This window comes from Falco peregrinus, chromosome 7, assembly GCF_023634155.1.
Source record: "Falco peregrinus isolate bFalPer1 chromosome 7, bFalPer1.pri, whole genome shotgun sequence".
In the NCBI taxonomy this organism is placed as follows: Eukaryota; Metazoa; Chordata; class Aves; order Falconiformes; family Falconidae; genus Falco; species Falco peregrinus.
The window spans coordinates 44887654-44902379 of NC_073727.1; positions in this window are offsets into that span (position 1 = coordinate 44887654).

Here is a 14726-nt window from a genome sequence, read left to right on the forward strand (position 1 = left end):
TGTCACCAGCAGGACTAACACAAACTGTTAAGAATAATTAGGGTCTGTCTGTAAGCTTATCCTTACTATGAGCACAGCCATGAGAAACAGCTCAGGTGATATGAGGACAGCCTATAACAATAAATAATGAGAAAAGGAGTACAGAGAGGAGATGGATAGATTGGACTTGTCCTGAAAACACAACAAAACAAAACAAACCCCAACAAAACAACATTAAAAAAAACAACAACAACAAAACCAAAATATAAGAGAAAGGAAGAAGCTGGATCACAACTGGTACACTGAAACATATCGTCTATGGACCAGCAAGGACCCCAACACCAACATTCTTGAAACCTCTTAGCCACCTCCTCTCCTTTCCCCAGTGCTGGGGAGCCCAGGTGCCCCTCCTGGTCCTGCTGGGACAAGGTGGGCTCCTTTGGGAAAAGGATGGAGCCCACAGACATGGCAGCCTGTAGGGTGAGCCAGGATCACAGGAACAGCTGTCACAGCTGGCTGGCTGGCCTCTGGCATTGCACACATAGAGGATGCGTTGCTTTCACCTTGACAAACTTTCCTCTTCTTCTGTGGATTTGTTCATTTCCAAGAAAGGTAAGGGGCATCTTCTGAAGCTGTGCTTTATGGAAATTCTTTCTGAACCTATTTAAACCATACTTTTCATATACAGTCCATAGTATATTAAAGATACTGCTTTTTGGTTAATTTCCAAGAAAAGGGGATAGAACTAGAAAGGTTTTAATATCTCTGTATTTAGCAATGACGTCGTTGCAATACTATCACTGTGCTGTTTCTGGCAGTCAGTGCGAGGAGAAAATATTGCTACATTGGTGGAAACTTATAGAAGATCCACAAAGATGATTCAAAGACTGGGAAACAAGCATTTTCATCAAGGATTAAGAAAAGATGGAATTAGGAAACGTAATATTATCACAGAATAAAATTACCTATAGGCATTTGATAATAAGGTCTTATAAATAATTTTGGCAACAAACTTCTGTAACATCAGAATGAGGTATAGCAAAGCTTGGTGACTGGGTGAAATTCACAAATGTGCAAAGAGGAAGGAATAAGAAATCTCTGAGCAGTTGTAGTTTACTATTCATCACTGAAAATGTTCAAATTAAGATATTTCTCCATAAAAGATATGTTTTCTAGTTCAAACTATATTAATTACAGTATATAGGTCGCATTTCGTCTTATGGAAGGTAACATTATACTGTGGTTTCTCAGCTAAGTCAGCAAGACTTTCAAACTATCTCAACTAGTGTTGGTTATGTTTAGAAAGTACACTGTGCTACAGAAGGAAGGATGGAACCAAATAAAATGTGTTTCATCTTCTAATTTATACACTACATATTTTTAGCCTAGCTTCTCTCTTCATATCTACAGCTGTATGACAGCACCTTGTGCTTGCACAGTACTTGACAGTGAAAGCACTGTTGTTTGTCCCATTTAGACCCACGAAACATTCCTTCAAAGGTAGTAGGTGGCTGTTCAGTCTAATCTATTGAATGACTCATTTGGCACAATGGATTGATGTAAACTGCATTGACAAACCATCCACTTGCACAACAATCATTATTCTGAAGTCATACAGGCCAACTCACCAATTTATACCTTTAGAAATGTATAATAAATATATGTTTATTTTAAATATACATGGGCATTATTCTTATCATTGCAGGTCACATCAATTTAGAAGGCTAAATCCTATCTTCAAAAGTTCTTTACATTCTAACCCTCAGAGGAATTTAAGTCTCTAACAATATGCCAGGGACATAATGGGGTCATTCCTACTAGTTAGCAAATGAATTACTGTACGTCACTGTTGAAAGTAAGACCTGGCCATCTGAATCTCTCAGGCAACACCAAGCACACAGAAACCGCGATACTGAATTCTGCTCTGCAGCACTCTGAATCCAGTGAACTGCACCAGGTGCCAAACTGCACAGAGCTGGATTCCTTTGTGAACGCGAGTGGGCTGAAGGTTCTTTGCTTAATCACCAGTACAACACCCATTCCTTCCTGTTCCACCTTGAGGATGTCAGCCTTCTTAGACCAAGCTAGTCTTCACTTTCTTATTTGTGCATGACAATACAGAATCCTCCATAAAATTGTTATTTCTGCTAAGTTTCACATTTTTTCAACGACAAGAATGCAATCTCTCTTTGCAAAAGCTTTACCATTTCTTGATCAAACCCTCCATAGCCCAAACACTGGTAAATACAAATGGAAGATTAACCGGAATAAAGTGTTCCAGTGAGTTATTTAGTATTACTAATTCATGTTTTACCTCTAATCCTTAGGTTAGATCATGAGTGGTTTATTTTGCTAAAATCTTGGCAAAACACACAATCATACTATAAGGAAAATATAACTAATCACAACAGAAAATGCCACATCACTTAAGAACCAATATCCAACCCTGCATTCCACTGGTAGACTGGTGAAAAAAAGTAATGCCACATGGCATGTAGGAGAAAAGGAAACATATTTTGCTAGTATTTTCTGTCGAGAATATTTGGCTAAGCAGAAAAATCTCATAGGTGTCTGTATCAGAAAAAATGTATCACCTAGATAATCCCAGTTCGAATTTCTTTTGCTTTGGAAGTTCTATGCCAGAAATACTAGGCAAAGTGAGTGAAATTTTTCCACAATAAGATTTTTTCAACAGAAAATTCAAATTGAAGACAGTAGCAGCATTTTTGTGCATTAGCGTTAGTTTCAATAAACATATTTCTAGGGTAAAAAAATATCTTAAAATGGTAAGCTTGACACCATGGTTCTTTTCTAAGCAAACAATTTTAAAGGTATTACATAAAGGATATCTTATTTATGATTTACTTTTATGTTAATTTTTAACAAATGCTTACTAAACTTGAATTCTTAATAATGGAACTTCTTTCTACTGTCTTTTAGCTATCAATCTATAAAATAGATTATTTTATATTGATCTCAAATTCTTTTTTCCCACTGTTCAGATCTAGTCAGAAACATTTTCTAATTTTTTTCCTTTTAAATTCTACTAGTTTACAGACTTATTCTTAAGCAAGAAGCTTTTGTCTAAAAAAGACAGAGAATTTGCCTACTCTCTCTTCCAGAAGCTTCTTTCTTTTTCATTAAGTAGAAATATGAACTTCTTTCCTCTGTGTTTATCCAGATACATGAATCAATTTATAATCCAGTTATCTGTAGTTATTCCTGTATCTTTAACTAGTATTTCCTGATTGCATTAATTTTTAAATTTTTCACCGTGAACCCAGTAGTAGGTTCTTCAGCACAGTAACAAGCGTTTTCATATTCATTGTCTAATTCTTCAGTAACAGTAGCTTGTCACTAATGTATTTTTCAAATTGTAGCAAAGTTTAGAACTCTATAAAGCTTGCGAACTTTATTTACTAAAACTTTAAGATATGGTTCAGGTCAACATTCTTTGCAATGTTGCTGTCTGATGTGATGCAGAACCATCTGTAAGAAACCAGTGTTCATAATTATCAAATCTCCTGCTGGACACTGCAATATTCCTGTTTCTTCCGTCTAGGAATTAAACCCACTTCTAAGTCACTTGTTGGTCTTCTCAGTCACACTTCTGAAAAACAAAATATCAAAGGCCACACTCTGAAGTCTTTATTCATTAGATTTGCATTTTGAGTATACTTGATAGCATTGTAGAAAAAAGTGCCTGAAGACCGTAATAGAGTCCTTGTCATTGATATCCTCATTAGATCTATCATTAAAAGACACAGTAATTAACTGGTAGGAAAATAAAAAAATAATATAAAAAAAAAGAACAAATAAAGAAGTGCTGGTACCATCAGTGGGTTTACTATCGATAGAAATATTTCCAGAGAGAAAATAACATTGCCAAAAGAAACAGTTTGACTGTTGATTTTAAATCTTCTGGGTTTATGCTGTTACTATCACTTCACAGAGGGCATCACGGGTCCGCTTCACCCACTGCCCTTCATCAGCAGGGAAGCGCTCCCTGGCAAAGCAGCTATCCAGAGAACAAAGAAAGGGAACTGCTTCTCACGTGAAAGTGTGCATAGCTCCACTGCAAAGAGAAACTCAGCATGCTCAGGTAACCTGACAGTGTTTCTGTCCTTGATTCCATGAACTTCCATACAGGTCTTTGGAGTCAGAATTTGTAGGGAGGCCATTCAGTCCACTAATGCTTTCTTGGCATGATGGGATGAACGATTAACAGTGGCCTAGGACTGACAGCTCCATGACTGCAAAATTTTTGACACTTCAGAAATTTTTTGCACTCTACATCAGCATGAAAGTAAAGCCCTCAGAAGACTTTCAAAAGAAGGAATCATAGTGATGCCTCCATTTATGATCAAAAAGCTCTCCTTTCTCATCCAAGTTTTCTTCTTTCCCCTGGGAGCAGACTAGAGACTGTTGTCTCATGACATGCTAAACTGCAAAGAAGTTTTCCACTGGACATGTTACCAAAACCAGTATCTCTAAAGACATTTTGGTTTCGGTGGCATAGTATCTTATGATAAAAATAAAAGATCCTGCAGGTATTCTGCCTGCTTACTTGAGGAATTAGACAAGAGTTCAAAGTGCTTTGGCACAACAGAGCCGGAGGTACGTTGCAACTGTAATTAGTTAAAACAGTAACATCTGTGAAATTTGTGTCCGAGATTATGTTTGTAATGACTTCATAGGTAAAAGAGTATCAAATACATTTCGCTTTACGGACTACTGGCAGTATCAAGCCTGCCCGTCACACAGTTCATTTTCAAAATGCTCAGAGGGATAAACCTCAAATGGGATCCCTCAAACTCTCACTTTGCAGATACTCTTATTCACGTAGAAAGACTTTATTACGCTTATTAGATTTGCCATGTGTTCCTTCTTCCTCATCTCCTTCCTTACTGCAAATAGCCTGCTTTGGCTGGAGGTGACTGACAGATTGGTGTGAACTGGGTCTGTGGTCTGGCGGGCTGGGTTATTTTCCCATTTCCCCTAGGAAAGCCCCCATGAACAAAGCAAGCAGCCTTTGCAAGAATCCCTACATATTTATTGCTTCAGATGATACTGCTGTATTTCTCGCTCCAAGTTGAATTCCTATGAAGATGAACAGTGGTGGAGACATCAAGCAAACATGTTTTCAGCAGTGTGACATTTTGTAAGTGCATTAACCCATACTTCAAGATCTCCATTCTTTGTTCTCTGTTTTGGGCGTTGGTACTTGTATATGCGTCTAACAAACAAAGCACGGGGTTTGCTTGGGTAAAATATTTCTGTCTGGCACTTGTTTATCTTTGCTACTGCCACAGCTGAGATCAGAAAAGACATCTGCCTCTTTCAGATTAAAAAGGGCTGCTGGGAGTTGATCTCTGACAGGATCCTGCGTTTGGAAGCTGCCCTTTGGAAGTTAGGTGCCTGGAGTACTGGATGTATTAAGTTTCAGGACACAGTGTTGGATCTTGACCTCAGCAAGTCAGCTACTGAGATCATGACGAACAAGTTATAAGACTTGATCAGAGATGTCTAAACTCTGGGTCACCGTGTTTTATGTGGTGTCTCTCTTCTTGAGACTTAATAAATAAATTCAAACTTATGTTTTATAAATGCATTTTACAAATAAAAACTGTTCACACTGTTTGGGTTGTTTGTGGGTTTTTTTGGAGGGGGGGGTTTCTTTTTTATTTAAGCTAGTGAATGCCCACTGAGTTTAGTGGGAGTATAAAGGAACAGAAAATTGTCACCTGAATAGAGGCTTTAGGATTTGACCCTTTTATAGTCCCTATCATTCCACTACCATGCATAGATCATTTTGAAAATCACTTAAAAAGTCCACTTAAATGGTGGACTGAGAACAAAAGTTTAATTCCCAATAAGAAACCTGACTGTAATGAAAAGGAGAAAGCTAACAGTGCAGAGGAGGTAAGTATGACTTAAAGTCTTTGCCAATGCAAAAGTAGCAGCCAAATCCAGATAAGCTGCACCTTATTTATCCACATCACTCATTTTTTTAAGTAATATGAGTGCATAGTTAATCTTAGGGCATACACACATTTAAAATCAACAGATATATTCTTAGATTGTTGAATATATCTGGCAATATACATATATTAATTTATAGTAATAATGTGGTAAACTGGCAAAATTCCATTTAAAAGGAAGCCATTTGCAAATGTATTTAGATAGCTTTTGTCAGAACAAGTCAACCTCCAGAGAAGCTTGATCTTTCAGCAAGTGAAAAGTAAATTTGTTCTGAAATTTCTGCTTTCACAGAAACAAAATTAATGCCTGCTGACCAAACCTTTTTGTTTCAGATAAACTTTTATTTCTTTTTCCCACCCTATGTAAAGTCATTAGCACAATCTTTTCTATTGCACTACTAAATTCTTAATAATAAGTTAATAATTTTCCATGTTATTCTGAACAACTATAAAAGAATGTGATCAGCCTTTGCACTGAATTGATCAGAAATTCATAATAAAAATAATTAGATTTTAATCAGTTCTTTCAATAGTCTATTCCTGAAATTTGTTACAGATAATCCGTCACTGTATTAATGTAGCCCAGCAATAATTAACATTCAGCTTTCTGGCACTAATCACCGAAACCATGGCTCACTTCCTAGCATTTAGGGCAGCCCATGGAAATAATGTGATAAAGCACTCAAGAGCGCTCAACCAATTACTGTGCTTGGCTGAGTGAGCTTTCCAAGCCATCTGACTTTAAAAGTGGGTGCCTCACGCTGTGGAATATTGTCTCTGCTGAATTTCTGAAAGGTTGTTCCATTAAATGATGGGGATGGAGAAGAAAACTGTAATCAGAATGTATTAACTTGAAATGAAATTCTGCTGGTCAGTCAAAGAAAATGGATGCTATAATAAAAAAAAAAAATGTCTGGGAGAAAAGGCTCTAGGTTGTAGTTGTGAATTTTTCTTTTCATTCTAAATGCCAGATTTCCATTATGTTAACAAACATGGAATGGGTAGGTTAACTATGGTTATGTTACAATCAGTATTAACCTTTCAGAATGTTTTCTGAAATCAAGGTTGGAGTTTTTTAATTCTTAATTTATACAGTAACACAGCATTGCCTTTGTACCATAGATAGGATGAGGGTTACACTTTATCTTGCTTTGCTTATGATTTAAGAGGTTCGGAAGTCTCTGAATGTCATGTTCTTCTGGAAATGTGTTATTAAAGGTTCATATTGCATTGAAAAAACATACCATAAGTTTTAAGAAAAGCTTTCAACATGTTCACAAGATCTAAACAGCTGAAAATTCCTGTCGGATAATACATGCCATTAAATAAATAAATAAAGTGATGTTTTCTGTGTGTCAGTTACATTTGCATACAGCACTTTAAAAAAAATATCTGCTATTCAAAGTCATGCTATTAAGCAGAACCTGCAAATTATGAGCTGCTTATTCTCAGGCAGATTTTATCTAATGTGGCTAAGTAAGCACCTGATTTATATATTTGCTTATTTTTAAGCAGTGACTGTTGGCACAAAATTGATACCGTAAGATACTTCACTGTTCTACCCAGTTTATAATCTAGTAATAATAATGTACTCACCAGAAAAAATTCAATAAAAATGTAATTTTAGATTTTTTCTAAAGTACTTGAAAATCATTAATCTATGCTCTAATAGTGGGAAATTAGATCTATAGTATATTACAAGAAACAACTAGGCAATTTTAATCTAGATGATGAAACTTTTATTTATATCTATGCTTTCTATTTTACATCTTAAAAATAACATGCATGCAACTGTGAACAGCTTGGGTTTGGTTTTTTTTCATTAAAAAAACCTCTAAAGTACAAAAATGGCTTGGGAAATACCTTGTGCAATGAAACATTCTATGTGTGCAAGAAATGTTGACTTCCCAATTTGTTCTAATATCGTCTAATTTTTCCTGTTATAAGACATATGAGACTCTTCCATAGTTCCTTTAAGAATCTGGAGATCTTAGGGTCAAAAAGGACAGAAATGTGTAAAAGATTAAAGCACACCAGTGAGTGCGACTTTGCTGTACATTTACATGGTCCTGTGCTGCTAACCTGCACCCCAGCTAGATACTACGAATGACTAGATCTGTACGGCCACATTCACCTTGCTGTGTCCAGACTTGCCTCCCATTTCCCAGATCCAGATGCATTTCTTGGCATCACCCTGTACTGGAGCCAGATCTGGGTATCATTAGTCCCACCCATACTCACACACTTTCGCTGTCATGCAAAGGAAATGTGAGCTGAGTACACATTAGGGACAGGAGTCACTGCAGAACATCTTGAAAGTTACATCCAAACACAGCCTACATGCTCAGCCATGCAGAGGTAATTTTTTTTCTCTATGTTGAGAAGAAATATAAATCAGGAGAAGAAGGCAGGGGGAGACCTGAGCCCTCTCAGCACATGCCAAGTGAGCAGTGTCGTGATCTCTCTAGTACTACTGTGGCTAAAAAGCCTCGATATGCTTGCTCCGTTTTCAGTCAACCAGTGTAATTAGTGTTAGCTGCTCTGACCAGCAGTGTTTCTTTCAGTCTTTCTGCCCCTGATACAACATTTGCATTTCAGAGACTATCTATAAATTTCACAAGCATCTGTCAGACTGTCCACATCTTGTGGGAATCACACCGTACACAAGCCCAGAATGCCTCCTGACCTACTCCCCAATTGCAGGCACAAACTTGTATACCTGTAGCTCTTGCTATGACTGCTTTGCCCACAATGGAATTGAATTAGCTTCACATTTTCCTTAAAACAAACAAACAAAAAAATAATGGTAAAACAGATTTGGAAGAAATGATTGTAAGGCGCTAAGATGTGAGATGCCTACATATGTCTCTTTCAATAGTTTTTGCACTTTCAGAGAGGTAAGCTTAGTGATGAGGAAGGTCACTTACAGCTCCTAAAAACTTCACTAGCTGCTGTGAAGCACAGTAGAGATTAAAATGTCAAAGAGCAAACTGAGGTGTAGGAGATGTAGGAAAAATTGCAAAACATTTCTTATGTCCTGATATCAAATCTCTTAAGAAGATACCATACAACAAATGGTAGGCAGCCATGTGGAGAAATATATTATAAAAAACAAAACAAAACAAAACAAAACACCAAAACCCACTCCTTCCAAGAATTATAGAACAAATGCATTAGGAGATGTGTAAAGCTAAAGTTTTCTTCAGTAATTGTAGCTTCCTGAAAGATGCTGTGATTGAGCACACACCTCTTCATCAAAGGAATCCATAACAGGATTCGAACCTGGAGGTACTAGCCCAGTCCTCCTGCCTCCATTATGATCCAGGTGGTAAGTCTGTTTTCTGCATCTGATAAGAGAACTGAATGGTCTAAGGCATATATTCTCTTTCCTGAGCTTTTTCTGTACTCACAGGCACTCTTGCAGACCAAAGTGGGTAGGTGATATGAAGCTTCCTTGGCTTCTAACATTGTTTTGGTTAATTTCTGCCCATGTATGCACTTGTGCAAAAGAGAAACACACGAGTCTGCTTTCCTACTTTAATTACCCCAATCAAGGCATCTCTTTGATCAACACCACAAATCAGTACATTGCATATTCTACACCAAATAAGTGCAGGGTGTGCTGTAGGTTGATACCCAAATGGCACATAAAAAAATCCAGAGCACATATCAAAGAGGAGAATGTTTGGGTTTGGCTGGTCAGCAGTCTTGTGTCGTTCTTTATGTCTTTGGCTAACAAAGTTTCTGAAAACAGGCTAGCTCAATGAGCTCCTGTGGGAAAACTCACTTTTTGTGCCTTATCAGTTTTATCTGCTGACTATTCAGCAAGCTATCATGTAAACCTTTTATTGTCTCTGTTTTTTAATTTGATCACAAAATAGCTGAATAAGCATGAAAATGCATATCTACACAACGAACATCTGAAATCATCACTGTGTGTTGGGTCACAGAACCGCATTTTTCAGCCCATTAAGTGCTGATATATGGCTTCCATTATCATGCTCCCTCTGGTGAGGCAGGAAAGTTCTGACATCCCTTTCACAGACGGGAAACTTGAGAATACAAAGCTTAAGATCGACACTGAGCTTCTTTTTGCCCTTTTCTCTCTGCAAGATATTCTGTACCATGCAAGAATCCCACATCTCATCCCATTCGGCACTCTAAACATTCAAATATCAGCAAGTCTGTTCCTACCACATGGTTGTGAATTAGCAATTAGTCCTTTTGTGCCTCTTTTAAAAATTAAAGGCATGGCCCTCCTGTTCAACTCAGTTCCTTCCAAAGCATTTGAAGCCTCCATTTATGCCAGTGAATATTAAGTTTTTTGGGGTTAGTTTTGCTTTTTAATTGTTATTATTAGGGAGGGGTGGATTTAGCTTTGTTTGTTTGTTTGTTTGTTTGTTTGTTTGTTTCCTTAATAATCCTGTGCTTGCTTTCTCTTTTGCACATTTTAAATTTTACAGACACAGATGGTCCACTCATATATGTAAAATTAAACATATAGATTAAATCGTATGTATAACTGTTTGCAGAATCATGGCTTGAGTGTGCACATCACAAATCCAGAGAGGGCTTGCCCATGGCTTTTGCTGGGCAGCCATACAAGTTGGCACTTATGGAGCCATCAGACACTCCCCTTTCTTGCTTTTCAGGAGCAGGCCACATCCCAAGGCACATACCTATTTAGTAAAAGAGAAAAGCAGGCACTTCCTCCTGTACTTTTGTTTCTCAAATTGAGACTGGGCAATGCACACAGTGAGACAAGTAACTTGTGCTGAGTCACAGTGGTTATTTGCATTGTGGTCATCAGGGTGCAAGGCAGGACTGAATGGTGACCCTCAGAATTAAACACTCTCCTTTTCTCGGGGTACTCAGCAGAGAATGAATAGCTAATTAGTAATTTGCCTTGATGTTGTACAGTCAATGTGACTACCCTTGGATTTGTCTTTTCCTTCAGTTGGGAGGAATTAAGCTAAAACAAAGAGCAAAAAGGCCTGATGCATTCTTTTTCCTAACCCACTTCCAAACCCTTGAGCTCTCACACAGGGCCTGTTGGCACATCTGAATGCCTTTGTCTGGTTAGCTCTCAGAGTATGATTTCATAAGGGCATCCTTTTACTGGGGTTCACAGAGACTCCGTATGTTGGCAGCAAGATGTGTCCTTACTGGGCTTTGTATTTGCTGAGGACTGAGGAGTAAATGCCTCTGAAGATGAAATACCAGCATGCTCATCACCTTTTACTGAGCATATTTCCTTGTTTCACCAAGCCTTCATAAGTACTTGGTACAGAAACAGCTCTGTTTATTGGAGGTGCCTGTTCCCCAAGCTCCTGGGACTGTGCCCAGTTGCAATCACAGCAGTGTTATTGCAGTTCCTTCCTGTCCCTTTGATGTAGCATTTGCTTTTTAAATTCCTGCTGCTTTCACTCATTTTTCTCAGTCTGCTTTTTGGCTTGATTTCTGAAGGTACTGGGGCTCTTTCAGGGACAAGGCTTTAATAGGGAGTGCATGTTTCTCCCACCTCACTGCTTTGCTAATTCATAGTGTTAAAGCCTGATTGATTTACTTGCACCAACAACCCCTGGAAGTACAGCAAGGACTACATCAAATACAGCATCCACTATATAATGCTTAGAAGTCAGCTTTAATAATCAAGAAACTGAAACCTGTTTATTTCCCAGCTTCTCTCCTTACTCCCTGAAATTACTGAAGGAGTTTAAAGAGTTTAGGACCCCAGCGGAGTCACTTGGTGCCTTGCAGGACGAAGCTAGTAAGTCTTGAATGCCTTGCAGCGAAGTGCAGGAACATAACTATTAGCAAAACTGAAAGGATTCTCATGAATTTACTTTCAAGGTTCAAGAAGACCAAGATGCAGATGGCAAATTGGACATCAACATTGAACGTAAATGGGTTATAAAATATTTTGAGTTAGATTTTCCAAGGTGCTCTATGTAATCAAAAAGCTTGGGTTTACAATTTTTTTTATAAAGTTGGCAGAAGGCCTATAGCTCCACACAGGATTTTCAAGGGCATTACCATGTCAGAGAGAAATTGTTATTTCTCTCTTTGTATATGGAAGGAGGACGAGAATATAAAACCCAAACTGAAACAAGAAGGCATTGAATCTACTATTTTTCCCCTAATGTTAATGTGGCTAAAGTCTACAAAAGATGTACCAGATATGCCTGGAGAGATTTATTTTGCCTTACACAACTCTTTTAAGCCAACTTTATTTATTTTTTTTCCACAAACACAACATATGAGAGCTCAGGGTTTCTTAAAAAAAAAAAAAAGTGTATATTAATAGTGGGATTGAAGAAAAACTGTAAATTGTAGTTTCATGGACTGAGCACATACATTGATTTTTATGTTAGTAGTGTTACCTCTGCATTCATGGGTAAGCAACTCACCTTAATGTCTGAAAAATGGAAACAGCACTTATAGCCTTGCAACACAACCTATGAAGAATTAAAGTCACAGTCCTACCCTGTTGGAAGAAGGGTTCGCCGGAGTCAAGAAGACGCTCAATATGAGTTATGCATCTTGCTCAACTTTATTAGTTTCTAACACCACTTACATAGAACCAATACACATGCATATTCGTAAAGCAGAAATATAATTGGTTAGTAGTCTCTAAACACGCGCGGTTCTCACACCCCTAATTATCACGACTAAAATAAGCATTCTGTCCATGTAGCTAACTGTGTTGCTGTGCTTCAGCCTTGTAGTTTGTTACTCCCTATTTTCCCATACCGGTCCCTATCTTTCTTGGCCCTGCACCTGCTTTCCCAACAGCTGTAGCTTGTTACAGCCACGGCCTGTTGGCACAACATAATTACTTGGTCTCGGGATTCAAGAATAGCTCAAGGCTACCTTTCTTGTTAACTTCAGCACAGCAACTTCAGTACAATTCTGATTACAGGCCTATTCTAATACCAGGCCTGGACTGTGCAGATCTTCAGAGATTCTAAGGCCATGCTTCTGCAGCCATTCTTCTACACTACTCCAATGAAGTCTAGTAGAAGGAAGATCCAAGTTAATTTTAGGAAATGTCGGACAAATTTTGCCCTCAGTTAGACCCTATGGACTTCTGTGGGAGTGAGAGGGTGGCACAAGATGCAGAATTACTCTGTTGTCCTTTCCTATTCATGCTGTGCCAATCATCACAGCATCTAAGCACTTTCCCAAATTAAGACTAAACAAAGAAGACTAATGTCTGTCATGTGAAATTTCCTCTCTGTTCCTCCCCTACAGAGAAAAGTTATGCTGTGTAGGAGGGATGTTGTGATATTCACATAAACAATAAAGGTAAAGGCATATTAAAAAAAAAAAAAAAAACAGACATGCTTATTTACTGCCTGTTGTGAAATAAAAGGTTGAATAAATGAGCTTTATAATTGAATTGGAAAGGCTTCTAGTTTCTTGACATATCGTTCTTTGAAACAGATTTTCAAACCCCAGCCCCAGTTTTCATTCACTGTAAACGTCCAGTAATGAACACTGAGGTCAAGATGAGGGAAGGCTAACAATGCAGACTTATCAGTGGAAAACATAACTGTCATACAATGAAAAGAAAAAAAATAATGTAAAAGACATCTTCTAATAATTCAAATTATTTACTAAAGTTCACAGTGATATTGTTTAAATTTTTTTTAGTAAAGGACAAAAAATAATCAGTTATCCATAGGACAGGGAAACTGTGGAGCATCAGTTCATTTTGGGGACAGTCAACAGCAAAGCAGATTCATCCCAATACTTAAGACTTTACACATCCTCAAGTCCATATCTTCTGCTGATGTTAAATACTACACATCCCATGATTTCAATGTCCCTGTGAATGCATTAGTTGACATGGTGCTTGCACAGACTGGTTTGCAGACTTGCAGAAATGTTGTGGGTGCAAGAGCTAACACCACACAGAAAAGAGAAGATGACGCAGAGACCAGAAGGACATACTCCCAGCCAAGGTACATTACCACATAAGACATCCATAATCTCACTGCTGCACTCACTAACAAATCTCTAGCAAGAACAGCAGAACATTTAAATAGGATCTAGGCTAACATCTGATTATACTGAAGTGGTGTTGCCTTTGTTAGTCAGAAAGCAGGGATGCTCCACAGTTCCTAAAGCAAAATAAGACAGCTCTTTCCCCAGTTATAAACTCTGCTCTGGCTGGTTTCGGTAACCACACTAAACACCGAACTCATAAGCGCTGGGTATCCCAACTTCAGTAATTACAGCTCTTCCTCCACAAGACAAGCATGGACATGCACAGCTGCCTCTACCGATGGTCTGCGCTAGTAGCTCCTTTACACAGAAATGTCAAGCTCTCTGCCAGCAGCAAAGCTGGGTCCTCAGCTTCGTGTTCCTTTCTTCTAGAGGGACAGGAGGAAAGTACAGTTTCAAAATGTTCAAGGAAGAGAATGTATTTATTTGGAAATGTTAAGAAATTGCTCAGGTTGATGAAGTTTAACCCCTTTACACATTTACCCCTGATTTTTCCTCTTCTTTTTTCCTCTCATTAGCAAAATTCTCCCATTCCTACAATTGCATTTGTTGTGTGTTGGTCATATTGTTCTCTTAAATTGGATGTTCTCAACCCTTTCCTTCTTCATTTACTTTAAAACACAAACTCCATTTCTAGTTCCAACACAGTAATTCTACAGTAAAGCCCAGGGGAGCTTTGATTAAGGAATGAAATACCAGATTCACTTCATAGTAAAATTAGCTGGAGCCACCATTTTATTTTCCATACATATTTTA